This window comes from Athene cunicularia (genome assembly GCF_003259725.1).
Source record: "Athene cunicularia isolate RWA chromosome 3 unlocalized genomic scaffold, athCun1 chr3_part1, whole genome shotgun sequence".
NCBI classification, from domain to species: Eukaryota; Metazoa; Chordata; class Aves; order Strigiformes; family Strigidae; genus Athene; species Athene cunicularia.
In genome coordinates this window covers 60,355,782-60,375,222 of record NW_020799097.1, presented here as the reverse complement: position 1 = coordinate 60,375,222, position 19,441 = coordinate 60,355,782, and positions in this window count along the sequence as shown.

Genomic DNA, 19,441 nt, shown 5'->3' with positions numbered 1-19,441 from the left:
AGTTTAATTAACCCAGCTGAGAAGATACGTAGGTGGAGCACCATGCTGATACTGTAGCCTTTATTGCACCAGAATTAGGTAGCAGGATATTTCTGAGCAATAGTACAGCCTTGTCCTTCAACACTGGTAGTGTCAGAGGCTGCAAAGAGCCAAAATCTTCAGCATCTCAAGCAGGAAGATAAGGATGGATCTCTGAGAGGCAGAAGACTTGCATAGAAAGACCCTTGGTCTGCCTTGGCTGTCAAATCCACTGCCACAATTGGTTCCTGACAAGGGCTGATGAAGGCTGAAAGTAGCTGCCTGTGAAGGATACTGGAAAACAAAGAGTGTATTCACAACCCTTGACCAGGATTATGAAAATCAAATCTTATAATCTATGACAAATATCAGCATGTCAGAAACCATTCACATTTTTCCAGAAGTCATCACTGAGGGATGCTCTTCAGCATAGCAAGTCCATCTTTTGTTGCTAATGGTGACTGCAGTGTGTGTGGTGCTCTTGAAGTCAAATGATCCCAGGACGCCACTTCTTTTGTGGGGCTATCTTTCTGACTAATGTGTCTTGTGCTAGTCCAAGAAGAGAAGGAAATGGACAAGCCGTTTGTACTATCTTGAAGTTCTCTCAGCACCATCAGTGTGTACCAGTTTTTCTGTTTGCAACCTTGTGCAGTACAGGAAGAGTCTCTTCCCTTCTTTCCTCAGAAAAGGTTGTTGGCCACTGCTTTTGATGACCACTAAAGTCAGCAGATACTTTGCTATATTAGATACCTTTGTTAAAGCCACCTCTAATGTTATCTCCATGAGTTGGAGTTATCTGGCCTCAGGAAGAAGGCAGTGTTCCTGAAAAGTCCATTTTTCAGAATTCACCTTGCTAAGATACACATTAGTACTAAAGTGCATGGAATATAAAAAGTGAAAGTAAACAGTACAACAAGAAGGTAGGAACTCCTGCGCTTGCTGATATCTCCTCTCCCGACACTTGCAGCAGTGCAATTATTCTATTGTTTTGAGAATGTCAGGAAGCTTGACTCACGCACTTGAACTCAAATATTCTTTGACCTAAAATTTATTTAGATGGAAATAAAGTTTTTTATGCCTGATTTTAATTTACTCTGCATTAAAAAAAAAAAATAAAAAATTGCAAGCAGTCTGAGTTCAATCCTGAAGAAATTCAAATGTCCCCAAAAGCCAACAACAACCTTGTTCAACCTTTTAAAAATTATCTTAGCCTCAGTAATGGCTGATAATGGCTGATAAGATACATACATGCAGCCAAAAATAGTCTGTAGACTCAAGCAGATTCATAATGTGCCCATTTATGAATGGCTACAAATGAAAGTAATTCAATGGGGTTGATTTGTTCAGTGGAACCAGAAATGGAATAATGAAAAAGAACATATTCAGGGTACGTTACACTTCTATGCAAGATCAGCTCCTGTAACATAATTAAACTAATGGATAAAGTTATGGAAGTGCATGTTCGATGATAATACATTGGAAACAAATCTTTCTCTGCATAAACCATCTATATGGATTGCTCCAACTCAAGACTTTAAATGACTGCTAAAGAAATGACTTTATATTAACAAAACAGTTGTTTCTCAATAAGCTGTTGGAATACTCGGGAGTTATAAAGGTCCCTTTGCAGCAAAGACAGGACATTTAGTAAAGTATGGTAATGTTTACTGCAGGTCTGGCTACTAAATAAACTTCCATTTGCAGTAGGGACACTACAAGTTACAGACAAAACAGAATTTAATTAACAGAAGGCTTGTTAATTACGACTAGTGGTTCATTTGTCTTATGGCATTTCTTTCTTAAACAAATTAAAGTAGCTGTACCTTGCAATGGCAATGTCTGGAGTTGGAATTGTGAAGTTGGCATGTGTTAGCTGCAGTATTACACAGATTGTTTACACAAAAAATTATTTCTATCAAGAACCTGGTTTGGAGCTGATCAGAACCTTAGAAATAGCATTTTAAGCAACTTGGAGACCTCTGTATTGATGAGCTGATCAGGCCATATCTAAAACAGACAGGCAGGACCACGCAAGACGAGGTGTTTATTTTGCCATATCATAGGCAACTGCAATTCCTGGTTCATTTAAGTGCCTGAGGTCAGACCTTGTGTTATCTTGGGGATCTCTCAGAACATTAGCAGCAGGCTTTGAAAACACATCATAGATTTTACATAGTGAAATTCACCTGTTAAACACTTCCTGTAGGTCCCAGGTGTGCTATTAAAGTTGTCTTGCAGTTATAGCGTAGCTATGAAATACTGTCCAGAAGGTAAGTCAGCAGCATATGCATTTACAGATAGTTTTTGAATTAACATAGCTATATCACTTAGTGATTCATCACTACAGTAGTTCAAATATTTATGTTATCTAATCAGATGAAGCTCAAGATGAAGGCAAATGCCTCACATTCTCAGATGTTATCAGAACAATGTAACAGGATCATGAAAAAGACAAGAAATTTTCTTCCGGGTATTATATTTGAATATTTTATCTAGTGTTTCTTTGCAAATATTTGCCATCTGTATACTTATCCATTCTTTTGTAGATTTGACACAGAATGAAATGTCATCTATAAATAAAGAATAAGAGCAAGGAAGATATCTGACATTGCTGATAGGTCAGCAACAGCCCTGCTAATCAATGCTAATCTTGAGCATCATGAGATTCTTGTAGCTAAGCAAGACATCAGTTCTGTCTATGGGAATGAAGTTAAGTATGATAAGTCAGGAAATCTATGGTCTCTGAAAGCAGCTATCTGTACTAACCCCTTTAACCCAGTAGTCGTCTGTCCTGGTCTGAGTCTTGCTTAATCAATGTAAAGAAACTCAGAAAGGTGGATATAGGGTCAGAAATGTCTCCATGGAGAGTTCAGCAGAGCCAAAGTTCGCTTGTGGAGGTCAAGCTTTGTGTTCAATCGTGGTGTAACCACTGGGTGACAGGGGCTCATAGCTGGGGAATAGAAATTATGTATAAAACCTAAATAAGTGTTTTACAGAACTAAGGAAATGAGAGGTGGAAGGACTGCATTTTGACAAGTTAGGGGAAAGGAAGATGAAGAAGACTATAGTGGTTATAGTGAGAAGGAGGCAGGGAGGAAAAAGGAAAAAGAAGAGTAAAATGATGAGAAAGTGGTTACCAAAAATAAAGACATATATTTTCATTTAATTTGATGCAACATAGAATAAGAAAAGTGTTGTTATTTCCTATTGATTTACCCATGCTCTGTCTTCATGACCTGAGTCAATATAATTTATAGCTCAAATTTTCAAAAGGATCTTTGATGCATAATTTCACTTGGGATTAGTGTGAACCTGATAAATCAAGAAAAAAGTATTCAGTTTTTTGTGGGCTGTTGGGGATAACTTCCCTAGACCATGTGTTGGCTATGTGGCTAAGTTGGATGTACCCGAGGAAAGGACCTGAAAAAAAGGTACCAAAGGATTAGAGCAAAGCAGGTGAGCAGATAGGTTAGTCTTGAGGAGGCTGCACATGCAAAAACAGTTGGTGTGCTTTTTCTTAATCCAAGATTATTACTGAACCGTATCAAGATATAGAAGATTAACAAAGCTACTAGCCAGCCTGATGATATAGCTTCTCTTCAGGAGTGAAATCCCTCATCAAATCATAACATTTAGAAAAGCTCCTAGAATTTATCCTGTGTCTGTAACATTTGGACACTGATTAAACAGGATCATCAAACGGGATCGTCAGTATCCAGTTATACAGAGCAGTATTTTCAAAAATTAAATTACTTCGATTCACAATAGATGAACTTGTGATGCGAGCTCCAGAAATGAGCACTAGTGAAGAGCCTTGGACAGACACATGGGCTCCAGCAGCTACATCTGAAATATTGCATCATCAACTAGAACTGAAATAATTTTTTAATGTACTGCTAGTAAGTGTCAAAAAGATAATATGTATCTGGAAAAATATTTGCTTTCTTTTATTAATTGTGTATAAAAAACTACAGTCATTGCACTGGTGTGTAAAAAATGATTTTTAGGAAACAAGTTTTTTAACATGTATGTCAAGGACTTTTGGGGATGCAGATTACTCCTGTGCATGTTTCAAACAGGAATCCTCAATGCAGACACAGCTGTGGTAGAATGATTTATCTTCACCCCAGCCACTGTATGATGGTTTGAAATGATTGCTCTGTGTACATGTGTGTGTGTGTATGTGTGTATGTGTGTGCACACACGTGGAAGGGCCCTCTGGTCATACCCGCACTGGTTTCAGAGGCTTTCAATGTACATCTGTAAGAGGAAGGTTCACCTGCTGTGGAAACCATTTGCAAACTGCATTGTTTGACAGGGCTCTCAAACACTTTTAAAATGTGTTTTAATATTATTTTTATTTTTATATATATATATATATATATATATATATATATGTATATTTAACTCAGGGATGGAACAAGAGAAGGTCTTACTATGAATAAACAGACCGTCTTCCATTGCTACATGGTGCAGGTTTCACATTTTGAAGATTTTGCATGGGCTCTCCGGAGCTGCAATCTACTACTACCAAACCTGCTCCTTGCATAAGTGACTTCTTCACAGTCTCTGGATGATGTGGGCACACAGAGCTCCTGCACCTTTGATGTCAGTGCCTAAGGATACTGTGAAATAGCCTTGGTTTAGGGTTTCCTTCTGGGAGGACTTAAGTAGTTTCCTTAGGATTTCATGCATCCAGTTCAGTGACTGGAGTTTGCTGGACGACTGATTGCACATACCAATGTTCAGTACAGTTAATTCAGCTTGTACTGTACAACAATTCTGTAAGTTCAGGTGCAGAGGGCTGCAGATATAAGTATCATTATAGGTGTAGTAATGTATTCTATAATATGTTTGTACAGAAATATATAGTTAAGTATGCAAAACATGGAATTTTTCCTATGTTGGGATAGATAACACTGCTTCTTCTGCTGTTGGGAATACATCTGTTGATGTGACACAGGCTGAATCAAGATTATTTCTATTATTCCTGCTACTAGAACAGATGGGGAAAAAAAAAGAAGACATTCTGCCTTGTATTTTAACTTTGTGTTGAAAGAAACAGAAGCTGAAAATTATCCAAAGGCTAACAATTCTCAGTATGAGTTTTCATGTGAAGGTTTTGTTTTCCAGCTAAATTCCAAAGTCATCTTGGGCAGCACAGACTGGCTAAATGCCTTGACTCAGTCAATGAAAAGATTCTCCAGCAGATACATTTTCAGCAAGGTGTGATTTGTCCATGCATTTGAGATCAGTATGCATGAAATGGTTCTTGTACCTCACCACATCCTGTATTTAAATGCTGGTTTTAAGGTACTGAGCAAAACAGTAAGTTTGAGGAGCTGATCCTTTGCATTTGCACAACTTCAGTGGTCTTACTTAAGGTTTCATACACCTGAGTGAGTAACAGGCTGCCTGGGCCACACCTCACTGGATGATGAATATGTTATGACATGCTAATGATTTCAGTTAGATATAATTAACACTTTAATTAAAAATCTTCACAGAAAATCCAAAGCCTGAACAGAAAGATATCTTTTTTGTGCTTATCCTGAAAGATGTAGAGGAGTCTTTTAACAGAATTATTTGAACATGCACAATAATTGACCGATACTTTTGTACAACATAAATTTCAGTGAAAGTAGTGAGTTCTGTGTGCTGGTACATTTTTTATGTTTCCTTGTATATGTGCCTTCTGTGCATATATTATTTTGTCTTAAACACTTAATAGGAGCTGATCTTTAATAATTAAAGGTTCATGCAATAATTTACACACGCAAGATAGCGAAGGATTAATTCAGGGTATTTACTGCATCCTTTGAATAGAACAAGTGAAGTTCAGACAATTGTAAACATTTGGCACTCCTTCATGCAGAAATAATTCCAGTCCTTTCTCTTCCTCCCCCTCTGCCCTTCTCTTACTTCTGTATGGTACTGTGAGGGTTAAGTGACTATTGCAATATGGAGCCCTTTCTCAGCACTGCCTGAAGAAAGCTTCCAGCTAAATGCTACATAACAAGCATATGCAAAATGTAATAAACCCATCTGTGGGCATATGATGGCCAGTCTAATAATTCTGTTCATTATAGACTAATCTTTTAACCCAGACTGTACTTGGGCACATTTCACTTGGTATTAGAGTTAGCAACTCTTTCCAAATATTTGCTGAAGAGATGTTGAATTACTTTCTTGTAGAAAATTTTTACTGTCACTGATATGCACTGTACACAAGTTTACCTGCCATTAATTCTTTTTAGAAAGTGGAAAATATTATACTCAGTATTCTATCAGAGTGTAATTGGATGATCCCTAATTTATGACTTAGGGAAAAAAAGATCACCCTACATTATAATGCACAAGACTAGATTCCACTCAATTATGCTGATATAAATGCACTGTAATTCCATTAGTCAATTAAGTTTTTCCAGATTAATGCCAAAGTGACTGAAATTCAAATGCTTCCCATAATGTCTATTGTCATCTTGAAGCAAAAGGTAAAATCTCTTGATCTTTTTTTTCTTCTCAGACAGTTTTTAAAGAGGGACTGAGGGAAAGGTAGGCAAAGATGAATAGTACATTTCTACAGGGATTTTTAGTATATAAAGGCAAAATTTTTGGATCCCTCTACAAGATCGTGGAAACACGACATTTCTACATTTTTTGACAGGGAACACACAAAAATCGTGCTGCACCTATCCTCTTGCTCTGCAAGAGAGACTTGAGCAGAGCACTGCAGATATGCTCATCAGGCTGGGGGTATTCCCAGTGGGCACAGAGAATGCCTTCAATTCGCTCTGCTGTTTTCCATATGTAAATATGTATGCTTGGCCTTTTTCCAGGTGTAATTATATGGTATCACTACTACGACTTCCTACATATACCTAGAGCTGTCCAGGCACCACAGGCTGAGGATTGATGATTCCAGGCCTTTTTCCAGATGCCCATCCATTATTTTTTTAATTAATTAATTATTTTGTCACATTTTTCTAAATCAGTCAACCTGGAGCTGTCCAATTATTTTTTCCTAAATCTATTATGAGCAATAAAAAATAGGTGAGATTATGTCTGTGTTTCAATTATGGTACGTAATTCCTTCAGTTGACAGGAGATTTAGTCCTGAAAAACTGAAAAGTACTGTCATACATAGAAATGCTATATTGCCTTTATTATGAAATGGTAAATGACATAGGTAAATGACATCTCCTTGCCTAAGGAGAAGAATGTGAAGAATAGGGAAATAGCTCCTAAGAATATTTTAAATTTAATTATCTTTTAAAAATATTTTTTATCAAAGTGTATCTGTTTGGAAGAACTTTTCCAATATCAAGCATGGTTCTGCAATTCATACCAGAAAGTGTATGTGCATATTTTAGAAATGTCAAGAACTTCTGCAAAGTAATAAGGATAGCTGAAGCAAAATGTAATGTCGTGTTTGAAGCTACATGTTTAAGTCTTTCTCAGTTATAGACTTTTAGGAAGAAAAAGGAGCCTTTAAGAAGACTTTTATAGTTTATCTAAATTGTGTCAAACAAATGATCAGACTGGCTGCTTTCCTCATGGCAGTCACGCATTACTTTGTCAGGCAGTCATATGAATTTTAACTTCTATTGTTCACTTGTTCACAGTTTCCTCAGGTGAGCTCATTTGGAGTTGAGGTTAGAAGCACAATCATGTCAGATTGCTTTGAAAAATCTGGTCAAAACTTTCTGAAATGATTATTGTCCTGAAAACTTGAGGGCTGTCGTTTCAGTTCCTCTTCTGTTCTCTGTGTGCTGTGAAGAAGAGAAATCTCTTTGCCTTATAATCAAAATCATTGGGCCAGATGCTGTCACTGTGCCATAACAAGCATAGAAGTAACATGCTTTAAATAGCGAGACTGTGTGTCATTTCTTGAAACAGATGGACTTCCACATTCGACATGGAAATAGGAGAATGATATCAGGTACCTGCATCTTCTTATGCTATTTGCATTAATGTTCACACAGCCTGCCTGCCTCGTGGAAAGAAGGTACATTTAGAAGTAATGGTAAAGTCAGTAGGAATAGGTATGTGCTCCAGGGTGCTCATTTATTCAGGTTTTCTAGAATGATCTTTAAAACACACTTCATTTTCACCTTGAGATATCTGACATTTGTTAAGACTTCTTCCCTCCCAGCTGACTTACAGTGGAAATCATTTCAATTTTGAGTGCCCTGATATTGGTGAAATCATTCTGAAGCATAAAATTTGAACTGAAACTAGTAACGGCATTAGAAATTTACTCTCAATACAAAAATTGTACCCGTTCAGTTCCATCCATTTCTATCAGATCTAATTTCTGCAGTTTGTGGTTGGTGTTGTTTGTTTGGTTGTTTTTTGGTTTGGTTTTTTTTTTTTTTTAATAACTGCTGCTTGTTTTTGTTTTGGAATCATAAAATTATATGTTATTGTGCTTCAAAGATATGCAGCTGTGCCAGCACACAGCACGGATGCTTTGTAGATAAGAAAGTGTTGCCTAAGCAGTGATTGGGAAGATATTTATAATATGCAAAATCAGTCACTGGCATCAGAATTCTCTCCCTTTCACTCAGCACGTTTTCTCTGTTATTAAATGTAATTCTTTCTAGAAAGCCTGGCTAGCTTTAGTCCACAATGCAAAGTAACTCAATAATGGGTCAGTGGTCATTCTGCTTGCTGACACGGAATACAGCTTAATTTTCGCAAAGGAGCTGTTGTCACTGATACAGAATGGTATTCATCTGACATCTGCACCTTAGAAGTTCGTGTTTCTATTCATGTTCTGAAATTAACAGTCCATATCGCAGGCATGCAAATGGAGAGTCCCAGGTTCAAACTCCTTTCCAAACAGAAAATTAAGAGATAGCTTAGGGAGTTTTAAGAGTTCTGACCTTTTCTAAACATGCAATTAGTGTTTCATTTAGAATCTCTTATTTGGACTTTTGGGGGGTTTTGACTTCCAGTGGAATGGCTGACAAATGTGAAAGTAGGACTTGCGAACAGTAGAAAACTGGAAAGAGGGATTTTGCTTTGTTTTTGTGAAACATTCAGGTTTTGGTTTCTATTCATTTTAGTTTTCTCTCTAAATTATACTTTGCAAACAGTAAAGTAATCAATACTATAGGGTGTGCTTAAGCATGAAAGCTTCTTATTTAGGAAATAAAATGGTCTTAACTTGTTGCTGACACAGAACCAACTTCATTGACAGCTTATCTATGAGAGCATCAGAAAAAGAGTCTTCACTGTTTTCAATCAGTAGATAGCAGGGTTTTACGTTAATTTTAGTCATTATGGCTGAGTGAAACATCTAGAGAATCACATCAGCATTTCCTGCCTTCACTTCCTAGCATGTGAAATCAGGGTAAGGTTACAGCCACTCTGTGGTAAGAAGAGGAAAGCATAAGTTTCATACCAAAGTATAATGTCTTTGCTACAGGACCAGTTGCAATTATGGAGCAGTTGCTCTGATAATCTTGTTGTGCTGTCACTTTCCTGAAGAGTCTGAGAGGGAATCAGGTGAGAAATGCACCTTCACCTCTTCTCCATCTTTTTTTTTTTTTCTTCAACTTCTATTAAAATTTCACTGCAAAGCAAAGCAGACTGGGGGATGTAGAAAACACCCCAAGGATTTTATTTTCCATACTAAACTGTGCCACTCCTAATCTCTTCATAGTCTCTGAGACTCTGGTAATTGATAAGCCTTTGGTGATATCAGTCAGTGATGCTTAATGGGGCATACAACTGACCAAGTGAGCTGTGAAGCTCTCCCTGAGAGGTTTCCAGCTGCGACAAAACTCTTGTAAACATCAAGCTACTATCTCAGTTTTCAGATTAGTTTCATTTGGACCACTGTCACACCACAATAGCTCTCTGAACATTTCTGATGGTAGCAAAATACAGATTTGTTGCATAGAAAAGACATAAGAAGGTGTGGATTTTCTGCTATTCAGTGATTCAAGTATAATCATTGCATAAAATAAATAATTCCCCAAACTGCCTAATTGGTAGCCTTGAGACCCTAACTCAGGATCTTAAAGCGTAGATCTTTCTGCAAGAGGCAGTGGGTGATCTGGCTGCCAGCAGCTGCTCTGACCTGAATCTAGCTGTGGCTGTGGAAGAAGTGCAAGGGTCACTTATCTCTCACTTCACTTATCACAGTTCCTTTATAGGAAATTACTGCCCATCAGACTTGGTGGCTGAACTGCTTGTTTTCTGTTGTGTAAACTACTTCTTATGTAAACTGCACCTTAATTTGCTTTAATCAAAATAAGCTAGTTTAAACAGTTTAGGGGTAAGTTTTACTAACCTGGCTCCACGTGGTGCAGTTATTGCATGAACCTCAGATCTGAGAGGACCACAGTTCCTGACCCAACAGTGGTCAGGATCAGCCTGGTGTGCCACCAAGGCGTGATAGACAAACTCTTCCCTTGGCTGTGATAGAGTATACACCTGTCTGCATCCGTGACTGATAACTGTTGCAAGAGAGCACATTTTGTGTTCATGTTGCTGGTATGCTCTGAAAAAAAGAAATAAACCAAGAATTTTCTAAAATGTCACTGAAATCAGCAGAAACCACACGTAAAGCAGTTTGGGTGAGGAAGAAGATGCTGTTTTCAAATGAAGATTTATCCTATTTTTGCACTTTAACAAGACTCTATTACTTATGAGCAGGGTTTTTGCTCTGTTTGCCTTTCCATGCTATGCCCAGGAACAGTCTTTGGTTGCTTCTCACTCTTCGCTGTAAAAGACTGTCACGGAAGTATCATCACTTTCCAAATACAGTGTTTCACCTCTTCTTTTTTTCTGGGAGGCTGCTTCCCCCATTTTAGTATATTTCTACTAGTGAAACCATTTTGTTCTTGTTCAAAGCACTGATGCAATAGGACAATTGGAAATATGCATGGCAAGGGGCATTTCCCTCACTGAGACCTTTCTAAAAATGTCTGTTGTTTTCTTCCTGCAGCCCACAGTGCCAAGGAGGGTCTGTTCCAGGGTAAAGCCCATCTCAGTGTCATGTAATAGTCTGCAGAAAAATCTTCAAATTCTATTTTTAATGAATGTCTTTTAAAACCAGGGTCATTTTGTCAGTTTCTTGACATACCTTATGGTGCCATGTCCCTGATCTCAGACTTGTAGTCATGCTTTACTATCTTTTAATTTTACTTTATTCCTTTTCAAGTATCTTCCTCAAGAGCCTTTACATTAGAAGTTCTAAAACTCAAAATACACTATCTATCTAAACAAGATCTGTGCTCTGCAACAAGTATTGATGGGGAGCTCAAAGCTTCAGCTTACATTAAAGGCAAATTTTCACACATCTGTTTTCATCTCCGAAGTTATCAGATGGAATAATTTGTGAGAATTTGCATGAGATTCCCAATTGCTTGATCCTGTAACCTGTAACTCTGCCTATTTCACCATGGTTACTCAAGATTTACACATCAGGCTCAAGGGAAGTCAATAGGATCCGGTCCTCAATATATAATGTGAAACGTGCTGAAAAATCACATCATAGTTGTTACAGTATGATCACTTAAGTTTACTAAGTAATCTTGAGTTTAAAATCTCTGTCCTCTACACCCATAAGGGGAACGTTCAGGAAGATATCCAGAGATGTAGTATCCAGTAGATATGCATAGGTAGACCTTCTACTTTTTGTTACATTTATGCAGACAATCACTTACATCTTGACAGCTCTGAGCTACATGAATCCTCCTCCACAGGTTAGCCTCAGCTAGGTTCACAAAACAGGCTCAACTCTGACCCAAAATTTCTAATAAAAAGGGAGAGGTTCTGGATAATGAGGCTGAGGCAGGAAAGGTAGGTTGTAGTTCCTGAGCTGGTGAAGAGGTACTTATATAAAGTGAGCTTCATAGGGAAAGACTGACAGCTCAGATTAATCATGGACAGTATACCAATACCATAGTAAGAAAAGTCTGCTGATAATAAGCATATCATATTCTGCTGTGATGCTGAAGTATCACCAATGCTAGTTGGATGCCCTGCGCTGGGGGCCCAGTCCGGTGCTGCACTGCCCAAACCTGCTGGGTCCCGACTTCAGCCCTGTTTTTGCCAGATGTAGTCAATGCAGTGTTGCTCCACAGTCAGAGTACAGGACTTTCCTCTCATGAAGCCACAGTGTGGGGAGTCGAGAAAAGGGTCTCTGCTCATTTTGAAAATCCCATGCCTTTGCAGGGAGGAGGAGGGCAGAATTTCCTAGCAAAAAGTCCAGAGAGTCCAGATCCCAGCTCCATGGCAAGAATGGAGCCGTGAGAGAGCAGTGGGTGAGTGGGAAGAAAAGAAACACTCTCTGAAACCCTGTCTCACATAAACCTACAAGTACTGCAGTACCTGGTGCTATTATGACATGATATATTTGCTTTCAATTTCAGTACTGTCATATACAATTAGGATTGATCCAAATTAAATCTAGTTATGCAGAAGAAGGATTTGAATCTATTTTCTGTAATGCAGATAAAAGCTATTACTTACAGAACACAAGAAGAATGGCACTGACTCCATCATCCCAGTGCTCTCCCATTTAATCCCAGAGTCAGTTCCTTGGCTGTGAAGCTTGAGTGGGATGGAGGTCTCCCACTCTTGAAATAAAAGTACTGACTCTATACCCTTCTTGACAATATTTTTCCTTGGCTAGCTAAAGATGTTCTTTGCTCTGTTTGCCAGGCACTAAATGGCTGGATATTTAAAAAGTAGATGCTACAAATTACATCCTAAATCCTCCTATTAAGCTAATTCCCATGTCCTGGTTCTCAGTTTTGAACATGAGATAACTAGTCCCTCCTGCCTTCCATGGATGTTTAAGAAATGCATTCAGGTCTAAGAAGCATTCAGAAACCATAGTAGGGGGGGATGCAGAAAAGCCTAGAGAGGCTAATTACAACTTCAGAAGAGGTTATAGAGTGTAGTAAATTACATTTGGTGAGCTGCATGCTGAAAAACATGAAGAAAGTAAATATTAAATAGCTGCTAGCTACATGAGAATCTCGTGCTGAATGGGAGGGAGGTTAAAAAAAACAGTGTATCATAAAAGTGTATCATAATTTGTAGGCAAACAGTGAAATAATTAAGGTTGTACAAGCTTCCACTAAATGTCAAATGCTTGGTTTTTTTAACTTCTAAATTTTGTTCTGGTGTATACATATCCAGTGTTTTCCTTGAAAATGAAGTCCTGTATAGTCATGTATTTCCCTAGAGAGTTTTTCCTTGCCTTGTCCTAAGAAAGCTTTCTTATGTAAAAGTAAACCTGAAGGGTGTCCTGTTGAAGGGATGGGATGCACAGACAGGTCCCTGCTGGAGCTCTGTGGTTCACGCTATGCTCACCTGGATCACCAGACTTCTGTGTCCCCTAGCCCTGACACCAGCTCATAATTTGTCAGATGTGCATCCTACAGCCTAGGGATACCCACAGATTCCTGTGGGGCAGTTTCTCCATTGCTCCCGCAGAGGAGTGTTGCAGAGCCCAGTTGTTTCTAGTGTCTGCATGATGCCTTCCTCTCTGCATGCCTGCAACCCGCAGCTGTTTGGAGCAGATCAGAGCAGCTTGGTGGAGGTGTTGCTTATTTACACACAGATACAGAGCAGGCTGAAAAGTGTTAAACACACACATGTCTGCACATCTGCATCCTGCCTACCTTTCTGAGAACTTGGATGGATGTCCAGCTGTCTCAAGCACACACAGTTAAGTCCCAATTCACTCTCCATTCCTGCTGAAGGCACTACATATATGCCAGGGTTTTATATATATATATATATAAAACACACTTATCTCTTCCTAAACAAGCAGTAGCTGCTTGCTTACCTTCTTTTTCTCTTTTCTCAACATAGTGTATTTTTTTTCAGGATGGCATTTGCCTGAACTTAGATTTGACCTCAGCTTGCATACCTCACAGCAAACAAGTAGGTGTTTTCTGATAACTAGCTCTCTTCTTGCTCCCTGAAGGACCCACGCTTCTGTTGTTCATCTCTCTGACCCACACCTGCCAGTCTCAGAGCAGGAACCAGTGGGCACAGTGAACAGCCATGCAAAACTTACTTAATTCCTTCAGTCTGGGCAGACTATAACACAGAGCCAGTGCAGGTCTCAGCTTCTTTCCATAGTTACATTATCTACCCAAATTCATTTGCATTGAAAGCTTGACCATTTTGCATCAGCATACCCAGACTTTGGCCTTTGTCAACTTTAATTAACATTTTGAAGAGCTCAGTGTGGTTTCTTTTGAGGTTGTCATGCTGATGTAGGAGGACTTCAGAGATGAATCCTGCTGCAACAGACAGCTGTAGGAACAGTGCTGGCTAACTGCTCTGGGAAACTGATGGAAAGGAGAAGCTCTTTTAGAGTGAAAGAGGAAGAAGGAACAAATAATTTTTTATGTCCTTCTTGCCTGCACATTGACCTTCTGTTTGCCACTGAAAAGCAGAAGCTTGGAAACATATAATTATTTTTTCTTTCATTTTCAAGCTGTAACAGCAAAGAGAAAACCAGTGATATTCTGGTATCTGTAGCAGATACTTCACAACAGCAATTCCTTTGCTTGAAACACACTAGAACAAAGCTTCCAGAAGTAACATCAAGATATGAAGTTCATGCACCAGAATCAGTGTGCTGACAGAGTGATGCTCACCCCTCCTGTCCCAGAATAATTAATAAAAAAGTATCACTTAAGCTGGACAAAAAAAAATGGGGAATCAAAGGAATATTGTCATTTGTGAAGTGTCCCACACAGGCTTTAAGATGCTTTTTATATCACTAAGCCCAGATCTGTGTTTTATATCAAGATCAAACCATTCATATCTGGAGTACATGCAGATCCTCAAAGAGTAGCCAGAGCATGATGGCCATGTGATTCCTGTATTTAGCAAAAGTAGTTCATCTTCCTCATGTGGTAAAGTCCATAGTTTGTAAAAATGTTTAGTTTACCAAGTTTCCTATGGCCTCAGTCTGAACAGGAAAAATGGGCAACTCAGTTTTGGATTTGCAGAAGATACAGACAAATTACGCTTCAAGATGGAAAGAAAAGTGATAATGAAACACATAGAGCTTCAGCAATCTCTTACTTAACCAGCTTTATACTTCTTATGTAGCACAACATGATGTTATGACACGATTAGCTGGCATTTTAGCACCTAACATATTGTGTTCAGAGTTTGGAGACAGGGAACTCTTATTCATGTCTTACCCAATGTGCCATTCACTCTGTCAGTACTGAAAACTCAGGAGGCCAAGACCAGCAATGACTTTAGCATCAGTGTATATAAATCAATGAGCACTGATAAAAATAAAGACTTCGGGTCTATCATATCTAAAAGTATCTCATGGCATTAAAGAGTGTGATTAACCACAGGAGATATGAGTAGGTTGATAGCCATGTGTATAATTTTACTTTTAAAGCTTTGGTAACTTTCTGGAATAATGCTTTGTCTTTCTGGTATTACTTGATTCTTCTAATTTTGAAAGTTTCCTCTTGCCCTCTTTATTCAGGCATATAGTCTTCAAGGCTTCAACAGGGGGCAAATGTTTTTTGTTGTGAGACAGAGCCAGAATTATTTCTCTGTTCTGCTAGTGGCAAGTAGCATCCTTCAAGATCAACACAGCTGAAGGAGGCTTTGGGTTTGATTTTAGTGTAAAAAATACTCCAGAAGAACCTATAGTTAGAGGGTACTTTTTTCCTCACACTTTCTTCATGAATTAGCAGAGAGTTAATAAAGCTTTAAAGAGGCATATCTAATGATCTTTAACAACAGGTGGTAAAACTCACCCAGTTTACCCAATTCTAGCTGTAAATGAGGGTCCCTCAGGAGAACCAGCTACAGAATGGCTCACTTTTTTTAATAATACCAACCTCTGTTTCTATGGAAACAGCACATCATGTTTGCTACTTGCAAGACATGTGTTTAGCCCCTTTTAAAATAAACTGTATTCTCTTTACATTGTTTTTAAAACTGGAAGAAGCACTCTGCTTCCAACACACCAAATTAATAATCCCTTTCTTTCCCCTCCACACACACAAAAAAACCCAAAAAACAAAAAACAAACCACCAAAAAAAAGACATGGGATGAATAGCCTGTAATTATTAATTATTGTGAGAAGAAATGGCCTTTTTGCAGGTTACCATTTCTAAGAACAATGGATATCTCACTGCTTTATGACAGGGCATCTGAAATTTTGAAATTGTGGCTAAAACCGAATCCTGTTAAAAATGGTAACCATTTGGCTTCATTAAGTGCATATTCCCCTGCATGCTTTTCTATATGTTGGAATTCGGTGATTTGCACCGCCGCACTTTGAAAATGCTTGCTCTTCATATTGCTAGATACTTAAAGATGTTAAAAGGCCAGCTGTCAAATATCTAATGTGTCACATATGCATGCACGTACTTACCTGCGCTTGTACTGGGCCATCAGTTTTTCAGTCTGAGTCACTAGTGAAATTAATAGGGTTTTCCTCACAAATTGCTGACAGGAAACAGCACTGAGTAAATAAATTGCAAATAAAATAAGATGTTAAAAGCTGCAACTTGTCTGCGTCATTGATGGGTGGTTCTTAGATCATACCGAAACAATTTTAAAATCTGATGAGTTTACCATGGAAGATGTTTTTATAGCTTCCCATATCTTAAGCACTGAAAATAGACTGATCTGTTTCAAGCTGTGATGGAATGAAGATTTGCAGAGCTTGGACAGTCAAAAGGATGGCATTATAAGGTTGTCAGAGTAACAGGCCTTGGGAATCTGCACTGTTTACGTTTAAAGGGAGAAGTCAGCTGGAGGCAGACATCTGAGGCATGTTGGATTGATTTGCAGCTTAAAAGCAGATTGTGTTTGGGGAGAGAAGAATGGAACTCTGGCTCACATGTGTCTTTCAGATAATACAACAAAAAGACATTTTCTTGGAAAAAAAACGGTATTAATGCAGCTCTGCTTCAACAACAGCACTTTCAAACACCTAGTGAAACATAGACCCACCTTCGCAGCAGGTGATTAAGAGAGAAAGTTAGTGTCATGACTGAAATCAAAGCAAACCAGTCTAATCCAGTTAAAAATTCAAAAATAAAAAAGAAGAGCTATTCAAGGTTTGAAGAAAAATACATCAAGCATATTTCATACACCACTTCCTATGGTATTTGAATACCACTTTTTGAAGTATAGAAGAGATTTGATCTTACATTTCTCACTCAGCAAGCTACCCTCATTGGCTGGGCTTTTCTTCAATACTCATGAGCCAAGTATAGAAGAAAAATTTGTATTGAATTTAAAACCCAACAGTCTGGTGAATATAGGTTGGGATGAGAGAAAATAATCTCAGATACTGTAGAGCATTGCCAAGATCTAATGAAGGATTGATGAAATCTGTACATTAACTCTCTTGATTCACAATACAAACACGGCTGATTGATAGAAAAGTAAATGTCTCTGTCTTTCTGTTCTGGAAAATAGAAGGTTTACAGTGTTAGGAACTTTTTGATACTTCTAGTGCTTCTCAGAGTTATTCTCTGTAATTCAGTACTGCGATGGAATTCCTTGCCTGTTAGTTAAATAATACTGCTCCTTAGCCAATTTGTGAACATCTGCAATTTCCTGTCTGCTTCTATTGTGCTAAATGGTACTTTGTCTCTTATTACTGTAGCATTTTCAATTCTCTATTGATGAATATGGTGCACTGTCATTTAAAGGAGGATATTTTCAATGGAGTTGAAAAGGTTTTGTACAAGACACACAGTAATTTTCTCTTGAGGTGAATCGTCTTTCCCTCTGCCTTGTTCTACACTATTTCTTGGGGTCTTCCCTTTACAATGAAAATTTTTAATATGAGCTTTTAAAGACACACGGGATGTGTCTCTATTACAGCTGAAACTGTTGATTAAATGGGTAGAGATATCACAAACGTTTCTTTGTCAATTCCTCATAGCTACTTTAACCCTCAATTCCTCATAGTCCAAGTTACTTCTAGAAGCAACTTTTTAGTCTATAATATTAGGGTCTTCAGACCTCTCCATTTTTAGTTTCTGTTTGCACATAAGTATTTTCAGGAATCATCTGGGCATTTCTATGTAATTCTGTACTGGGGGATATAGACCATCAAATGTGCCTTTTGATTTGCCCTGCTCTCTTCCTATCTTTTTTTTCATCTTTTTTTTTTTTTGTCAAAGAGTGCTGGGAAAGGTTGTGTGACTTTTACAGCACATCTTCTACAGACTCTCTAACTATCTATTAAACAGATAAATGTGACAGGCAGAGACGTTTATGTTCAACGAGCAGAGACTAAAACATTAGAGCAACCCATACATGCAATTTATACATTGCAAGCAAAACAAACAGCACTGCAGGAGGGAGGAATGGCACACAGTGCGAGCTCTCCTCCCACAGGAGAGCACCCCATGCCTGCCCCTGCACCCCAAGTGTCCCTGCTATCCCTCACTGCACCAGCTCCTCTGCTGGTGGCATGTCCCACTCCCCTTCGGCCATGCAACCCTCTGACATAATGGGCTTTGACAGACTATATATCATCTTTTCTAGCTCAGCTATAGCAGTCTAAATGTTGTGTCCAAACTAGTGTGTAGTGAGCTGACTGTTTCTTTGCTGGTACCCAGACTGTCAGAAAGCACTCTCCTTCCCACTCTTTCCTCTTAACATGTCTTTAAAAATTCAGCACTGGATGCAGAAGGAGAAAGTACAGGTTAAAAAATGCTTTTCTCTCATCAGCAATAACCAGCGTAAAATGCTTGACTCTAGCTCTTGAAACATGTATGTCTCTGAATGAACTTTTTTCAATAAACAGAAGAGGAAATACGGTTTTACAAATGTCATGGAGAATTATTCTAGGCTGTAATTGTTAAATTTTTTCTTCCAGTTTGTTGATCAGCAAATTCTGAAAGGCTTGCATGAAGGTTCTGATACACATTCAAACATGTCATCTGAAGTTTCACAAAGCCATCGCTTTTAGCGCCAGGAGATACCATGATTATGTTGATCTCCTGCTTAAGGTAAATTGGGAACATGTATCCAGTAAATATAAATTCATGCTGAAACCCATCAGGTCTGTCTATCTGACTTCTTCAATCTTTCTTATTACATCATGACATTACTTGTTCATGCTCAAGTAACAATTACAGTAGTGCGAGAATTTCTTCTCATATTTAAAATTCTCTTTATTTTCTTAAATCTCTACAATTTGTATGATGGTAATACAGTGTTTGGTTATACTCAGAATTGTATATTTTGTGCTACTTTTGCACCAGTAATTGTAGTAATAGCTGTTTGTCCCATCCAAAGGCTGTGGCACAGCTGAGGAGCTGTAATGAGTTTAGAAACTGGACCCCCCAGTGATCAAATGTGGTTACAATATATAGTTCAACAAGGAAAAGGAGGATGTTTCTGCACCCACGTTCACCAAAGAAGAAGATGAAG